The sequence below is a fragment of the Rhinatrema bivittatum genome, chromosome 5 (genome assembly GCF_901001135.1).
Source record: "Rhinatrema bivittatum chromosome 5, aRhiBiv1.1, whole genome shotgun sequence".
Lineage (NCBI taxonomy): Eukaryota > Metazoa > Chordata > Amphibia > Gymnophiona > Rhinatrematidae > Rhinatrema > Rhinatrema bivittatum.
The window spans coordinates 240234965-240249690 of NC_042619.1; positions in this window are offsets into that span (position 1 = coordinate 240234965).

The following is a 14726-nucleotide window of genomic DNA, read 5'->3' on the forward strand; positions in this document are numbered from 1 at the left end:
AGTAAAACCGTACTAATACAAAGAATATATATTTCAAAACAGCTAAGTAGAATAATTAAAAACTCATAATCATTTTTTTAAATTTTCTGAACATCAATAAAATATTTCAAAACAGCAGATACATCAAATAATACCCAATAATTAAAATGAATAAAAATAAAAACATCCCCTGCCCTCCATACCTGGGAATATTTGATTTCCAATCACCCTGAGATTGTTGTGCATTATGAGGACTTGGAAGTGGGACCACACACAAACTTTCTCTTCTTTCTCTCATATACACACACATGTTAATTTACTCTCACTCACACACATCACCCTCTCCCACTCACTCCCATTCTCTTTATCGCACACACTTGCTCTCTCTCCCATTCTCTCTCTCTCATACATACATGCTCCCTCTCTCTCTCCCACCCTATCTCTCACACAAACACACATGTGGTTTCTCTCCCAAACTCAGATGCTGTTTCTCTCCCATTCTCTCTCTCATACTCACACACACACACACATTTTCATTTAGTTTGGGCCAGGGCTCTCTTTGTTCTTTGGGCTACTGGCAGGATGGGGTCCACTAACCACCCTTTCTTCTTCTTTGGTCCACCAAGGCTCTTATTCTTCAGACTGCTAGTGGGTTATGGTCCTCCAATGGCCCTGCTGGGCCTCTTCTTCTTTGGGTCACTATTGGTTGGGGTCCACCGATGGCCCCACTGAGCCTCCATTGTTTTTTGGGCTGCTAGCAGGTTGTGATCTGCCAATAGCACCACCGGGCCGCTTCTTCTTTGAGCTGCCAGAGGACTTGGGGGTCTGCTATTGGCCCCGCCAAGCTTCGTTGGGTTGCTGGCAGGTTTGGATCTGCTGATGGCCATGCTGCACCTCTTCTTCTTCAGGCTGCCAGCAGGTTAGACTTTGCCAAAAGCCTTGCAAACTTTGGGCCCTCTTGCAGGTGGCACTTGATTTTTTGTCAGGCCCACTCTAAGGTAGCTGTGCCACTGGGTTTAATCTGTCTGCTTTGACAATGGTCGTTACATCATTGTGTTCCCAATGAGATTGGGTAGCAGGGCGCTAATGCCCTCCCAGCCCCTCAGTATTGTACAGGGTTTCAAGCTCAGGCAAAAGACCATAGCTCATAGCTCAGGTCCTGCGCTTGGATCCCAGTCAAAAAGAGGCCAAGGGCTATTCTCCTGTTTATTCAGTCTGAAGAGAAAATGTCTGGTGTGATGTACCTTGATGGTAGAAGGAATGGGATTCAAATTTGGAAGATGGGGGATGTCTCATCATACATCTGAATTCTGAATTGTGTTGCAATGAATATTCGAGTTGAGAATTAGTAAAATAAACTCTTCGTAACTTCAACAAAAAAAGTATCAACATTGTTTTAATCAGTGCAGCCATGTGTCCTTTCTCTTTCCTGCTGCTCTAACTTTCCCAGTTCATAGATGTCATGAGTAGCTCTATGCAAAAAAAAAAAAAGAAAGTTTGTAGTGGAGACAAGAATTGCAAAAAGTAGAGATTTTACTTATGTGAATATTTTGGGCAATTTGCCACCTTTTACCTTCAGATATCCAAACTGACTGAAGAACCTTGAAACAACCAGCAGATTTTGTATTTGTTTTCACATGAACTCATGAGAATTTTCAATTTCCTGTTTCTTTTAGGGATATTTTAAATAGGTTTAGGGCCCCACTGGGATTCCTGTAAAGGAGCATGGCCTAGTAGCTAGGTCAGGGCAGAGTAGAGGAATGTACCACCATTTTTAGAACACCTCTGCTAGAGGCTACTGTACTGGTTTGGTTCCTGCTTACAAAAAAGCAGGTGTGGCCCTTATGCCACAGAAAGGAGTATGAAGGCTGGCTATTTCAGCAGAGGTGCAGGTTGTGGAAAGGTTTCCTTTTGCAAGGAGGCCTGTGAGCTATAAATCTTTTGATCTCTCACAGGCCGATACAGTACAGTGCGTTTTCGACGCACTAGCTTTACCCCTTATTCAGTAAGGTGTAATAGTGCGTCGAAAATGCGCATCCAACCCCCCTGAAACTAATAGCGCCCGCAACATGCAAATGCGTGTTGATGGCCCTATTAGTTATTCCTGCGTAATACAGAAAGTAAAATGTGCAGCCAAGCCGCACATTTTACTTTCAGAAATTAATGCCTGCTCAAAGGCTGGCGTTAATTTCTGCCGGCGCCGGGGAAGTGCACAGAAAAGCAGTAAAAATTGCTTTTCTGTGCACCCTCTGACTTAATATCATGGCAATATTAAGTTGGAGGCCCCAAAAGTAGAAAAAAGTAAAAAATAAAAAATCGGCCTGCGGCCCGTGGGTCGGAAGACGGATACTCAATTATGCCGGCGTCCGTTTTCCGAACTTGTGGCTGTCAGCGGGTTTGAGAACCGACGCCGGCAAAATTGTGTGTTGGCTGTCAAACCCGCTGACAGCTGCCGCTCCTGTCAAAAAGGAGGCGCTAGGTATGCACTAGTGTCCCTAGCGCCTCCTTTTACCGCGGGCCCTAATTTGCATAGGCCACCCTCCTGAATAGCGCGCTCAGGAGAGTGGCCTGTGCGCGCGCCGGGAGAGCGGGCGCTCGCCAGCTCTCCCGCACGTTTTTCTGAATCGGCCCGTCAGCAAACATCTGCTGAAAGTGCACAGGATGTGCACGGGAGGCAAGATGTCAATCTTTATAAAGCATTGGAATCTTCCAGAGCCCTGGGTCATTTTTAGTGTCAGGGGGTGTTCCTTACCCTTTTGGAAAACAAAGGGCGGGGGGGGGGGGGTATTCCCATAGGGGTTTAATAGTTATCAAGAGATAATAAAAAGCCTCGACTCTCCTGAGTCGGTTTTCAATGAAAGGAATTTGTTGGAGCTGTGATCCTTTCCCAGGATGTACAGAAGGGAGCAGCAAGGAGAGAGGCAAGAATTTCCCTTAAAATCCCTAGAAGCCTAAGGAGGAGAAGCAAGGGTGCAATATTGCCCAGGACTTACAAGGCTGAACTTGTGTCTAACCAGGACAGGAACTTTTCTGGACCAGGAAGCCAAACTGGGTCAGTGGGGACTTGCGCTGGGGCTCGGAAGACTCCGAATTTACCTCTGAAGGGATTTTCCCTGAGCTGGAACAGAACATTCAAGACAGTAAACTCTCCATAACAGAGGAGTGAAGGAAGAGAGGGGCTGAGGTTGCCACAAATGGGATGAGAGGAGGAAAAGTAACAAGGAACCCTGTATGTGCTACTAAGAGGCCATTTCTAAAGGTGGAAGTTGTGTAAAGAGGAGCGAAGATTTCCTGGGCTGTGTTTTCTTTTTTAGTTGCTTAATCTGCCTGCCTTCATCAGACTATCAGTATGTTTTCCCCTGAAGAAACTGAATTACACTATATTTTCTCTGGAGCACACTAAGGGCTAGATTTTAAAAGCCCTGCGCGCGTAAATCCTCCCGGATTTACTTGTGCAGGGCACTCGCGCGCCGGCGCGCCTATTTTGCATAGGCTGCCGGCGCGCGCAAAGCCCCAGGACGCGCGTAAGTCCTGGGGCTTCGTAAAAGGGGCGGGAGGGGCGTGTCCAGGGCGTGTCCGGAGTCAGGGGGCGGTCCAGGGAGGGTCTGGGGGCGTGGCGACGGTTCAGGGGCGGGCCGGGAGGGCGGTCCCGAGTCCCCCGGCACTGCGGGGGGATGCGAGGTGGCGCGCGCAAGTTACGCCTGCTTCAAGCAGGCGTAACTTGCCCAAGAAAGGTAGGGGGGGGGATTTAGGTAGGGCCGGGGGGTGGGTTAGGTAGGGGAAGGGAGGGGAAGGTGGGGGGACGCGGAAGGAAAGTTTCCTCTGAGGCCGCTCCGATTTCGGAGCGGCCTCAGAGGGAATGGAGGCAGCCTGTGCGCGGCTCGGCGCGCACAGGCTGCCGATTTTGCGCAGCCTTGCGCGCGCTGACCCCGGATTTTATAAGATACGCGTGGCTACGTGCGTATCTTATAAAATCCGGCGTACTTTTGTTCAAAGATCTACCTCAGCGAGACTGGAGAGTGTCTTATTTACCTGGAGTGTTCTTGGCCCAGCGCTGGCCCTGCAGGGAGACATGCACCCAGCCCTTGCCTCGGAGATTTTTTCCCCACCTTGGGACAGTAACTTCAATGATCCCTGGGGCTGAGAAGGTGAACCCTGTGCAAGGTGGGGGGAGGGAGGGTTTACACAAGTGACCCCTAGTGTCTCTCCAGATTTTTTAGTTCGGATTTAGAAAGAGGAAGAGTGTTTTCTTTGCGTTCTTTTCATCTTTAGTCCTGGGGGAATTCTGTGCAATTGTGCAGCACAGAATGTATGCAGAATTCTCCTCCTGCGCAGAATTTCCAATTTCGCATAGAATGTTTAGATAGATGCAGCGGGCCATGAGCAGAACCTATCCTGCCTGCGGGCAAAGATGAGAAAGGCCCGGTGTACCAAGAATGGAACCCTCCTGCTTGCAGCAAAAATGTGACAGGCCTGGGATCCACAAACAAAGCCTATCCTGCTCATGGCCGAAGATGAGAGGCTCGGTGAGAGTGAGAATATGTGAGAGAAGCCAAAGAGGATAGGGCTGTTCAGCTTGGAGAACAGAGAGCTGAAGGTGGGGGGGGGGGGGGGGGGGTTATGATAGAAGTCTATAAAATCATGAGAGGACTACACCAGGTAAATGTGAATCAGTTATTTACTCTTTTAAATAATACAAGGACTAGGGGGCACTCCATGAAGTTAGCATGTAGCACATTTAAAACTAATCTGAGAAAATTCTTTTTCACTCAAAGCACAATTAAGCTCTGAAATTCATTGTTAGAGGATGTGGTTAAGGTAGTTAGCATAGCTGGGTTTTAAAAAGGTTTGGAAGAGAAGTCCATAAACTGCTATTAATTAGTTTATGACTTAGGGAATAGCCACTACTTATCACTGGCATTAGCAGTATGGGATTTATTTACTGTTTGGGTACATGCCAGGTACATATAACCTGGATTGGCCACTGTTGGAAATAGGATGCTGGGCTTCATGGTGCCTGGATCTGACCAAGTATGGCAATTTCTCTTGCAATTTCTTAGAGACAGCCTGTGTGCAGAGTTGTATGTGTGATAGAGAGAGAGGGAGGGGGCCTGTGTGAGAGAGGATGAATGTGAGGAGAGATTGTGAGGGAGTGTATATGAGAGAGAAAGGAAGCCTCTGTATGTGCAAGGAAGCCTCTGTATGTGCAAGAGAGAGAGAGGGAGCCTGTGTGAGGGGATGGGTGTGTGCAAGGGAGAGAGGGACGGGCCCAAAAAACAGCAAGGCAGGCGATCTAACAAAGCCGTGAGGAAACAACAAAGAAGTAGATGCCCAAGAAAGTTTTTGCCAAATCTTTAATAGATGGAGACGTATAATGCTAGTAAAAATGCCCGACTCAGGCCGAGTTTCACCACATTCCAGTGGCTGCCTCAGGAGCTTAGATTTGAACACACTGAGAAAATTTAGCTCTTGACATCCTCTTGACACAGATCCTTTATTGCATACTATGTAAATATTCACTGTAAATGCGTTTTACTATGTAAATATTCCTGTCCCTTTTCTCTTTTTTCCTCCTATCCCAGTTGGTAATTTCCTTGTTCATTGTAACTATTATTTTCTGCACCAGTTCAATTACCCTAGTTCTATGTTTATTACACGACTTGTTAAATGTAAACCGACTTGATGCAACCTTTGGTCGTGAAAGCCGGTATAGAAATTAATAAATAAAATAAATAAATAAAAAAATCACAATGGGATTCAAAAAGCCATCCGCAGTTTAAACATATCTTAGATGAAGTAAGTTGTGCTTAAGCATCTATCGATCCCATTCATTAATGGTGCCGCATACGTTTTCCTGCAAGTCAGCGCGGATCGTCTCCCCTCTTATCATTGATGTGTGTGAGAGACAGAGGGAACCTGTATAAGGAGGTGTGAGTGCAAGAGAGAAAGGAAGCCTCTGTGAGTGAGCGTGAATGTGCAAGAGAGAGAGAGGGAGCCTGTGTGAGGGGGTGTATGTGAGGGAGAGAGAGGGAGCCTGTGTGAAGGGGTGTGTATGTGTGTAGGAGAGAGAGTGAGTCTGTATAAGGGTGTGAGTGTGTGCATGAGAGAGAGGGAGCCTGTATGAGAGAGCCGTGTTAAGTGGAGTGCCACAAGGATAGGTATTGGGACCACTTTTGTTCAATATCTTTGTGAGCGAAATTGCGGAAGGGACAGAAATTAAAGTTTATCTATTTGTGGATGATACCAAGATCTGCAACAGAGTGGACACACCTGAAGGAGTAGAGAGAATGAAAAGTGATTTACAAAGACTTGAAGATTGGTTGAAGATTTGGCAGCTGGGATTCAATGTCAAGAAGTGCAGAGTCATGCATCTGGGTTGTGGTAATCCAAACGACCTGTGAGAGATGGGGGGGGGGGGGGGGGGGGGGGGGGGGGGGGAGGCTGATGTGCACGGACCAAGAGAGGGATCTTGGGGTGATAGTTTCTGGCAATCTGAACATGGCGATGCAATGTGACAAGGCGATAGCTAAAGCCAGAAGAATGTTGGACTGCATAGAGAAAGGAATAACCAGCAAGAAAATGGAGGTGGTGATGCCCTTGTACAGGTCCTTGGTAAGGACTCACTTGGAGTAAGGCATTCATTTCTAGAGCCCATATCTCAAAAGAGATAGAGACAGGATGAAGGCAGTCCAGAGAAGGGCTGTCAAAATGGTGTGGGATCAGTATCAGAAAACCTATGAGGGGAGTCTGAAGGATATGAATATGTATACCCTGGAAGAAAGGAGGCGCAGGGGTGATATGATACAGACCTTTAGAAACCTAAAAGGTTTTAATAATGTGCAAATGCCAAACCTTTTCTGTTGGAAAGAAATCAGTGGAACTAGGGCTCACGAAATGAATCTCCAGGGAGGACGTCTTAGAACCAACGTCAGAATATATTTCTTCATGGAGAGGGTGGTGGATACTTGGAATGCTCTTCTGGAGGAGGTGGTGAAAACCAAAACAGTGAAAGAATTCAAAACAGCATGGGATAAATATTGTAGATCCCTAAAGACTAAAGGATGGAAATGAAGAAAAGAGTGCATGGGAGTAACTTGATAGTGCAGTGGTTATTACCCTTAACCAATAAGCCTTGATCCTGTTAATGCAACTCCATCAGTGCTCTCTGCTTCAATGGAAGGGCAAAAAGGGGAACTGGATTCATTCCGCAACCGAGGGCCCCGACTTTTATGGTCTGGGGAAACAGGTTTGGGGGTAACTTGCTGATGCGGCGGGTACTACCCTTTAACCAATAAGACTGGTACTTTGATGCAGCTCAAACATTGCTCTCTGCTTCAACAGCAAGGCATAACAGGGACTTGGATTCAAACAGCAAGTAACGAGGGCCCTGACCTTTAGGGTCTGGGAAACAGATAAGCATGGGGTAACCTACTCAGCACAGCAGATACTACCATAAGCTTACTGGGCAGATTGGATGGATGATTTGGTCATTTTCTGCAGTCATTTCTATGTATTTCTGCTCAAAATATTTAGAACTCTGCATCTTTGAATTTTAATTTTTCTGTATTTCATTTTAAATGAATTACTCAAAGACCGTGATGTATAGTGTGTAGTGTGTTAGTCTGACCAACATAAAGTATACAGAATTTTGCAGAATTTTTAATTTTTTTTGCATGCAGAATTTCCCCCAGGAGTAGAGGCAGGGCCCAAAGCCATGGCTGAGGAGTCTTAGAAAGTAAAATCATTTCCAACTCCAAACCAATGATTGGTAACGCATCTCTAGTGATTTTTGCAGTTACTTTGAGTAAATTTTAGTGTGGAAAGAAATTTCTTATCTACCCTTCCAACCCAAGAGAGGAAGTATCTTTTGTCATCTTGGTGGCTCTTAGCCTATGGGATTTCCTTTCCAGGTCAGCAAGTTGGAGAAGAAAGAGTGAATACCCAGTTAGTATCATTACCAGGAGGAAAGAAGAAAATCTGAGCTACCATTCTAGATGGTCACAAACAGTAAACAACTGAAGAGGTGTCCTCAGGGTGCATGAGAGAAGAGGAAAATGTTTGAGTTCAAGATGAAACATGTGGATCCCAGGTATTTGGACAGGAAACTAAACTGAGAGAGGAGGATTCCATTTTTTACAGTTACCCAGGGAGGTTTATATTCCATTCTGAGATAAAGAAGGGACCATGAGAGATAGATCAGGGGATTACAGATTCACAGATTTACTATTTTGAATTGCTTTATGGATATTGGCTGAGAGAGACCATATTTTCATGCATGAGCTATATATTCAGTAAAGATTTCTTCTGGAGCACCATCATAGTATCCAGCTTGTTTATTAGCATTCTGACCAATTGGCACGCACAAGATCTAGGAAGTACCCCTTCCCCATTACGGAGGACCATACAACCAGGGAAAATAATGAAAGATACAGTGCTATCATAGAATTAGCCCTGGTATTGAGTAAGCACTGCAACTCATTGAATTTTACCTGAGTTGGGGGATACATAAGGTTAAGATCTTTCTACTATGTCGGCTGATGTGGATCATTAGAAAAGCAGGGGGTGGAGGATTGTTGTTTTTCTGCCCCTGCTGTCATATAGTAAAATTTAACAATCCCTCAAATGGAGGGCAAAGAAAATGCAGATAGAGAGGATAACTTTCAAATAACTGTGGGTAGCAGCATATATGCAGGTATATGGCCACGTGTAAATCCTCGATAGTATTTTATAATCCGTGTGTATTACAAAATAAGTGTATCTCTACCCCGCAACATACGCACGTATGTATGCTTACGCATGAATACATGCAATGCATTGAAAGTGAGTATTTCCATTCATTGAACACACCTACTTTTCCTACCTATTTTAAAAATATATGCGCATATATTTTACGTGTGAAAATAAGGTAGGACTTACTTGCATAAAACCCAATTTATGCGTGTAAATTGGTGAATTTTAAACATGAGCACAGAAATTCAATTACTGGTTTACCAATTAGTTCACCAGTTCATCCAGTCCTTCTCCACGTCATCGAGACTGTTGCGCTCCTGCTCATGGGCTATGCCGCGAGCAGGCGCTTACCTTCGCGGCAGGAACCGCCATCATTCGGCCCTGCGGCCATAGGCCGCTGTCATGGTTCTCGGCAGCAGGAGACACATGAGTATTATCCCCATGCGGCAGGAGGCCACTGAATCTGTTTTCATGCGGCTGGAGAGCCACCAACGTACCTTGCCCCCTTCGGGGGGAGGGGCCTTCATTCACGGCCTTGCCTGCGGCATGGAGCCACCTGTAGCTTCCTCTTCACGGCTGGAGAGCCGCCGACAATGCTGGGCTTGTTACGCAGCCCAGCCCTGCTTCTGCTCCTGCTCTTAAGTGGCAGGGAGGCCGCTCTCCATGGTCCTTAATTTCTTCCTGCTTCCTCCTTAGATGCGGGGCAGCGCCTCTCTTCTATATTTAAAGGGCCAGCCCTCCTGACCCCACCTGATGACATCATTGCTGGAACCTCCTCTCCTGCCTATAAATAGGTCCTGGCTTCATTCCTTGCTTGCCTTTGCAAGGAGCTAATCCTCCTTAGGACTCCTTGTACCCAGCTTCTCCTAGGCATTCTGTGCTCTGTGGGATCCCATGTCTTTGTCTTGGTCTCTTGTCTCGTTCCATGTCTTTGTCCTGGTCTTTGCTGAAGTCTCCTAGTCCTGATGTTTCAAGTCCTGATGTTCCAAGTCTCCGAGGCTCCGGTTGTTCCATCCCTGCTTGGTCCACGACCAGCCCGGCTGGGTTGTGTAGGGCACATAGTGGTCCGAGTGGTCCATGACCATCCCAGTTGGGGTGAGTAGGGCGCTCGGTGGGACAGTTCCATCCATTGTGACTGCCATCTTGAACTCTAATGTATTTGAGTCGGTCTTGGACTCCGGCTTCACCTAGCCTCTGGCGGATTGTGCTCAGTGAATAGCCTGAGGGCCATCTGGCCACTGGAGCCCCCTTTCTGGCTGTGAGTGTTAGCGTGCTATCCAGATTCCACTGCATCCTAGAACCTCATCTGAATCTTCATCCTGAAACCTCGTCTGAATCTTCATCCTGTAACCTCGTCTGAGTCTTTGCCTGAAACCTCATCTGAGCCTTCGTCTGAGCCCATGTGCTCCGCCCTCAGCCTCAATCCATCCTATCGCATCTGCCGTTCCCTCAGCAGGTCCAAAAGGGCTGTCGAGTGGCCGGAGGGCTACTCCAGAGACCAGCATTGTGTTGCTTGGTCTCTCCGATGCATCAGGTTCAGCAGAGGTCAGGGTCACCTGTTTCCAGCCTGTTTGCCCGTGCTTGGGCACTCCTCGCCTGCTTTGGTGCTTCCCAGAGCTCTCTGAGGCACATCATGGTCCAAGGGCACACTTCCTCACCAGCGTCCCCCACAACAGAGACCCTCCTGGTTCTTCAGCCTAAACTCCCCGCAGTTCACCCAGGCAATGCTACACAATAAACATGTTTAATACCACTTATGCAAAATGATTAGCAGTAAAATTACTCCAGTAAGTTGTCAAATTTACATGCATAATTCTCTTTTAAAATAACAACAGGTGTGCGTAACTTTTAGCCCTGCCTCAGAATGCCCCAGGCTATCCCATCTTTATGTGTGTATATGTGTGTGTAAAATGTAATGTAGTGCATATTTTTGATGTTTATAAAATATGAATTACACAAATACATGCTATCTATGCACATACATGCTAATTGTTATGCACATAACATTTTGAAAATTCACCCAACAGCATGTAAGTCAGGGGAGGAGGAGCCTAGTGGTAGGAGCAACCAACTTTGAACCAGCGAGACCAGTGTTCAAATCCCACTGCTGCTCCTTGTGATCTTGGGCAATTTGATTTACCCTCTGTTGCCTCGGATACAAACTTATATTATGAGCTTTCTGGGGACAGAGAAATAAACTACAATACCTGAATATAATCTGCTTTGAAGTACTGAAAAGCAGAATATAAATAAATAAAATAAATATTTGAGGAATATAGAACAAATTAGAGTACATAAAATTTTGGATGGTTAAAAGGTGAAGTGAAAGAGGCTATTTTAGCCAAAAAAAATCCTTCAAAAATTGGAAGAAGGATCCATCTGAAGAAAATAGGATAAAACATAAGCATTGTCAAGTTAAGTGTAAAACATTGATAAGACAGGCGAAGAGAGAATTTGAAATGAAGGTGGCCATAGAGGCAAAAACTCATAATAAAAACTTGTTAAAATAAAGCAAGAAACCTGTGAGGAGGTCAGTTGGACCATTAGATGACCGAGGGGTTAAAGAGGCTCTTAGGGAAGATGAGGCCATTGCAGAAAGACTAAATGAATTCTTTGCTTCCATGTTTACTAATGAGGATGTTGGAGAGATACCAGTTCCGGAGATGGTTTTCAAGGGTGATGAGTCAGACAAACTGAACCAAATCTGGAAGATTGTAGTAGGCCAGATTGATAAACTAAAGAGTAGCAAATCACCTGGACCAGATGGTATGCATCCTAGGGTACTGAAGGAACTAAAAAATGAAATTTCTGATTTAGTAGTTAAAATTTGTAATCTATCATTAAAATCATCCATTGTACCTGAAGACTGGAGGGTGGCCAATGTAACCCCAATATTTAAAAAGGGCTCCAGGGGCGATCCGAAAGACTATAGACTAGTAAGCCTGACTTCAGTGCTGGGAAAAATAGTGGAAACTATTCTAAAGATCAAAATCATAGAGCATATAGAAAGACATGGTTTAATGGAACACAGTCAACATGGATTTACCCAAGGGAAGCCTTGCCTAACAAATCTGCTTCATTTTTTTGAAGGAGTTAATAAACATGTGGATAAAGGTGAACCGGTAGATGTAGTGTATTTAGATTTTCAGAAGGCATTTGATAAAGTCTCTCATGAGAGGCTTCTAAGAAAACTAAAAAATCATGGGATAGGAGGCGATGCCCTTTCGTGGATTACAAACTGGTTAAAAGACAGGAAACAGAGAGTATTTTTTAAAATTTAGATTTATATTACACTTTCTGCACTTTCTTTTCAGCATTTCAAAGTGGATTACATTCAGGTACTGTAAGTATTTCCCTATCCCCAGAGGATTAAATGGTCAATTTTCTCAGTGGAAAAGGGTAAACAGTGGAGTGCCTCAGGGATCTGTACTTGGACCGGTGCTTTTCATTATATATATAAATGATCTGGAAAGGAATACGACGAGTGAGGTTATCAAATTTGCGGATGATACAAAATTATTCAAAGTAGTTAAATCACAAGTGGATTGTGACACATTATAGGAGGACCTTGCAAGACTGGGCATCCAAATGGCAGATGAAATTTAATGTGGACAAGTGCAAGGTGTTGCATATACGGAAAAATAACCCTTGCTGTAGTTACACGATGTTAGGTTCCATATTAGGAGCTACCGCCCAGGAAAAATATCTAGGCATCATAGTAAATACTTTGAAATCGTCGGCTCAGTGTGCTGCAGCATTCAAAAAAGCAAACAGAATGTTAGGAATTATTAAGAAGGGAATGGTTAATAAAACAAAAAATGTCATAATGCCTCTGTATCATTCCATGGTGAGACCACACCTTGAATACTGTGTACAATTCTGGTCGCTGCATCTCAAAAAAGATATAGTTGCGATGGAGAAGGTACAGAGAAGGGCAACCAAAATGATAAAGGGGATGGAACAGCTCCCCTATGAGGAAAGGCTGAAGAGGTTAGGGCTGTGCAGCTTGGAGAAGAGATGGCTGAGGGGGGATATGATAGAGGTCTTTAAGATCATGAGAGGTCTTGAATGAGTAGATGTGAATTGGTTATTTACACTTTCGGATAATAGAAGGACTAGGGGGCATTCCATGAAGTTAGCAAGTAGCACATTTAAGATTAATCGGAGAAAATTATTTTTCATTCAACGCACAATTACGCTCTGGAATTTGTTGCCAGAGGATATGGTTAGTGCACTTAGTGTAGCTGGGTTCAAAAAAGCTTTGGATATGTTCTTGGAGGAGAAGTGAAGAGGAAATGTGAAAAAAAAGGATTTGCATCCACAAAAAAGCAGGGGAATAGCTTGCTTGATACTACTTCAAAGTTCAAACCAAATAAGTCTGATATTTCACTTTCAATGATATCCAGCATAGCTCTCTGCTTCTACGGCAGGGGTAATGATGAAAAGATCTCTGCTTCAATGGCAGGGTTAATGATGAAAAGATCTCTGCTTCAAGGGCAGGGGGATTGATGAAAAGATGATTTATATTCAGACAACAACCAACAAGGACTGAGTTGCACAGGCTGGATAAACATGCGTGGGAGTAGCTTGCTATGACGGCGGTTACTACCTCTAAACAATTAGCTTGGCACTTCACTTAGATGCACCTCCATCACTGATACCCCTAACCAAGTAGCTAGATACTTCACTTAGATGCAGCTCCAGCACTGCTAACTACATTGATGGCGGGGGTGGGAAGGAAATAGATCAATGGCAGGGGTGGAAGGGAAATAGATCGATGGCGGGGTTGGAAGGGAAATAGATCAATGGAGGGGATGGAAGGGAAATAGAACAAAAAAGTCACTCACAAGGGACAAGAGTAACAGATAAGTATGGGGGAAAAAAAGTGAAAGCTTGCTGGGCAGACTGGATGGATCGTTTGGTCTTCTTCTGCTGTCATTTCTATGTTTCTATATATGCTTCTATAAGTCCATTAACTGATATTAATCAAGTTTACTTAGGGAATAGCCACTGCTATTAATTGCATCAGTAGCATGGGATCTTCTTTGTGTTTGGGTACTTGCCAGGTTCTTGTGGCCTGGTTTGACCTCTGTTGGAAACAGGATACTGGGCTTGATGGACCCTTGGTCTGACCCAGCATGGCAATTTTTTATGTTCTTACTTGCACACTTTTCACATAGCATACCTTTTGCCTGATAATTCACTTTCCTAAATGTCTGGAAAGGAAACTTTTCCACACAAAAATAGTATGCTTAGCTTGCTGACTGCCCATTCAATCCAGTCCTTAGAGGCTTTAATATCCCAATGGTCATCTTACTGCAAAGTCTCTATATATGCCTGACTGAGCATTATGCAGCATATTTCATACACATATACTAGTGAGCAGGCCCAGATTTAGGCAAAGGCAACTGCCTCCAACATCAGATTTTGAAGATACCAAATATTTGGACTGAAGAGGAGCCTGCTCCCACTGGTTTTTAGGGCTCTGCAGAAGTACTACTTCAAAGTATCAGTGCCATGGCACTCTGACCCTTCCCCTTACTCTAACCCTCTCTATCCCCTACACTCTCCAATCCTGCCAAAATCTTAAATCTGACCCTGCGAGTGAGTTTATCTACTTATGGCATATTGGAAATAGGAGCCATTGAGAGAAGACCTACCATGACAGCAGTATTAGGGGATTGTGTGTACTTTTTAACTCTTCCTGTGGCTAGGTTGCCCAGACCTCTTGTTATGGTAGTAACTTTGAATATTGATCACACAGTTCTTCAATCCAGCTTAGATTTCAACCTGGGTTTCAAACACCAGGCCTGAATGTGTACATTTGCATAAATGTACACAACAGACCCACTAGAGAAGTGTACAGAGAACTTCTACAGGTACCACACGCCAATACCACCCAACACATAACCCTGAGAGACAGGGCCTTCTCTACAGCAGGCCCCCCACTATGGAACTCAATCCCCTTAGAATTACGACAGGAACCATGTCTTCCAACCTTCAGAAAGAGACTTAAG